We start from the raw sequence: 3522 nt of genomic DNA, 5'->3' as shown, positions 1-3522 counted from the left end.
TGAGAGGAAATGGTGAAAAATCATCTAAGAAAATAAGAAACATAAAGAACAACTAAGTAGATTTAACATATTTGGGGGTAAGGTGGTTTTTATTGTGGCCTTGAGGTTGTTAGAGCCCTAATCTGGTCTCTTTTTGTGCAGGAAGTCTGCATCTTCTCCCCTTGCATGCATGGGTTCTCTCAGGTTACTCTGGTTTCCTTCCACCTCTGTGTTTGTATGGTTGTTTGTCCTGAATGCCAGCTATATAATATGGAGACAACCATACTAAATAGAGGTCAATCTAATCACTTAAACTGTCAGTTTTAGTCTAGTTATAATATCTAGAAGCTAAAACAGTTCCATTATTACTCACATGTAGGTGATTCAATGTGGATTCCAGTTTCCAACCATCTGTGAGCCAGGAGGCCGTCCCAGGATCAGCTGAGGCCGCGGTTACCCTGCCAGCAGAACGTCAACACTGAGCGTCGCTCTGCACCGATTTCCATTCATAAATCTGTCCAGTAAGGATGGATCAACAGATAATTTAGGTTATAGACGGTCTAGAACAAAAAGCGACGAGTATTCTAAATACTTCTCATCCTTTGTTTAATTCGGCCGTGATAAAAAGGTTTGAAACCTTCTCCTATTATTAAATTTAACTTTGTTGCTTCTGAATAACAGCTTCCCACTACGCGGTGCTGTAACTGATGCGGGGTTAGATGCGTCCATTACATATAGCAAAACATTAGCGCTTAAAATAAATAATATAACGTTTCCACACGTAACCCAATTGGTATAAATGTAAGGTTTTTCAGATAGTAGTTGAGGAAAAGTGAACTAAAATGATAACAAAGAGACTTAGTGGGTCTGTTTGGGAAATTAAAGTATCTTTTTTAGCTTCTAGCACATTCGTTCAAAAGCAAAACGACCCCCAACCGCTTCCTGTACGTTAAAACAAAAAATAAAGCAAGCAATTTACCGTCTGTAAGCTGTCAGAACCACTTACCGTAACTATTATCTGGAGACGGTTTAAAACTCACGCCATCTTTAGCGTCCTTGCGTCATAACCGCGTCATTTCATTCAGCGTAAAAGCGGCCAATCGCGTCCGAGCAATTTCTTACGTCAGTATATAGTTGTAAACAACTATAGCAAAATAATACTAATAATTTATATATATATATATATATATATATATATATATATATATATATATATGCTGTTCAATATGTCTTTTCTTTTTCTTTAATTAAAATAAAATTGCTGAAAAAGGACCAAACCAACTATCTGGTAGCTCTCAACAACACATTTAGGATTGTTTGGACATCAAATCAATGAGTACATCTATTCACCTCCAGCTCTTGGTTTGGTAACAATATAATTCTATTATCTCAGCTGCTCAGTGATTATGGGAACTGATGAACTACCCTGAGTTCCCACAATTCTTTGCACAATACACTGCCATTTAGCTTGTCATTACCCGATCCGTACCGGAAGCACGATCCGTACCATCAGCTCATTTGCGCGTGCGCAAACAGAATAACTTCTGGTGGCCTTTTTTTTACTTTTTTATTCTTTTGTATTTTTTAGAGGCATGGGTTTCTTTTTGTATATCTTTGTATTTTCGTCAATATTGCATTTTCTAAAAATAAAAAAACAGAAATACATAAAGTTCAATCGCCTTGTGATAGTTACTTTGACTGCTCTGAGCATGCGCAAATATACGTCACACAGCGTATATATTTAAATTTGTTTAAATATTTGATTTACTCTGTACTTAACTATGCACTCCAGCAGTACTGATCCCACAGTGGATTCATTTGCTACCTTTCGTGACCTGCAGTTTTTCATTGATAAGGGAATATTTCCCGAAAATTTGGATTTTTATTCCAGAAAAATGACGTCAAGCAATACAATGGATTGAATTTAAAAAGCATCCATTTCTTCTAGAAAAGTCGTCAATACTGTCTTTACGATGTAGTTTAGTATTCTTTAATTATTTAAGGATATAAATAAAGTTTTTTCAGTACTGTAATTACATTATATTTTGGCGACCCGGAAGTTATTCTGTTCGCGCAGGCGCAAATGAGCTGATGGTACGGATCGTGCTACCGGTACGGATCGGGTAGCGACATAGCTCATTAGGAGATTATTCTTCTTCTAAAGTTTTATGGCGGTTGGTAAAAAGTGCATTGCCGCCACCAAGTGATAAGGAGTTTAACGAGGAAACAGGAACCAAGACTCATCCAAGAATAAATAAATAAAATAATAATAATAATAGTTTTCCAAACTGTGTGTTTTAACCCAGCATAATGAAACACATAATCAAATTCTCTTCATGATTACTAGTCTGTCTTTATGCTTATGTCACACTGCCATTTTCTGAAGGTCCTACTCATTTTCAGTTTAAATTTCAACATATTTTTTTGCAGCTTTCACAATATTTTTGATTTTTTTTTTTCCGGTTTTCTTTGTCATCTGAGCATTACAATTGGTTACCCTCCATTAAAAGGACAAAATCCTTCTTTTTAAGAACCAATGATTCTTTTGCAGTGTTGGGACACTCCTCCAGAGGTTTTGAACTTGACATTTGTTTAACTTTGGGTCTTTCTGACTGGGAAGGAGTTATTTTTTCAGCTTCAGCATAACTTATTCCGAGCTCTAATTTCACTTTTCTTCTCTCTTCAGATCTTTTGCTCACTTTACAGTCGTGATATGCAGCAGTATGTTCCCCACCACAGCTACAGCATTTCATTTTAACCTTCTTTACCCCACTTTCCATATTCATGCTCTTCAGCACACCTTCCAAACCGTGTTTTCCTTTGCATACTGCTGCTATATGACCACATTTGGCATTTATAACATATCAGAGGCGGAGGATTGTACATTTTCACATTGTAGCTCATATAACCAATGAAACCCTCTTTAAATTTGATCAACAAAGATAAACTGTCACACCTTTCTCCATTTCTTGTTGTTTTTCACTTCTTTTACTGTTACACCACTTATGTTTTCTAGAATCTTTTTTTCAGATACTTTTAGAGGAACTCCTCCAATGAGGATCTTTTTGTTCTCCATCAAGTAGCACTGAACTCGTTTTCCCTCCATCTTGTTAAACTGTATGGCTTTGCCTTGTTGTTGCCTGTCTCTGCAGGTGATTAATAGGTCCCCATAGAATATTCTGGCACCTTGGACTTCTCCTACAAGTTTGTTTATTGATTTTGTTAATCTGCAAAAGAGTCTGTCTGATTAACTAATCATCACTTGACTGTTCTGAACTGGACTCCCCTTCAACTGATCTCTGCTTTTTCTACTCTCTTCCAATCTTCTTCATTTTCACTATTTCCTTCGCTATTCACAACCCAGGACATGTTTCCTAAACTTAGAAACACGAACAGAAGGATATATTTTTGAACTGTTGCTCATGTGACTCAGTACCTGAAACTGATACACCTGTTCTGTCACTTATGTCACACCACTGCCACCTTCTGGCTAGAGGTGTTCCAGTATGTTCAAATAAAAACTGACTGGTGTTGGAAAAGTCT

General features: G+C 36.8%; 1 protein-coding gene across 3 annotated transcripts in view; it reads right to left on the bottom strand.

The window, feature by feature from the left end:
* ccdc171 (coiled-coil domain containing 171) overlaps positions 1 to 1035 on the bottom strand; it is a 36887-nt gene extending 35852 nt beyond the window's left edge. Inside the window, exons 1-2 of one of the 3 annotated variants that reach the window (XM_015394575.1) lie at positions 986 to 1035; positions 353 to 493 (exon numbers count right to left, since the gene is read on the bottom strand). The gene's annotated coding sequence lies outside the window, so the exon portion shown is untranslated. The other 2 variants (XM_015394576.1, XM_015394577.1) reach the window with 2 other exon arrangements.
* Positions 1036 to 3522: the final 2487 nt, after the last annotated feature.

The sequence above is a fragment of the Cyprinodon variegatus genome, unplaced genomic scaffold, assembly GCF_000732505.1.
Source record: "Cyprinodon variegatus isolate N-32 unplaced genomic scaffold, C_variegatus-1.0 Scaffold696, whole genome shotgun sequence".
Taxonomy (NCBI): Eukaryota; Metazoa; Chordata; class Actinopteri; order Cyprinodontiformes; family Cyprinodontidae; genus Cyprinodon; species Cyprinodon variegatus.
This window is presented reverse-complemented; position numbering and strand designations above follow the sequence as displayed.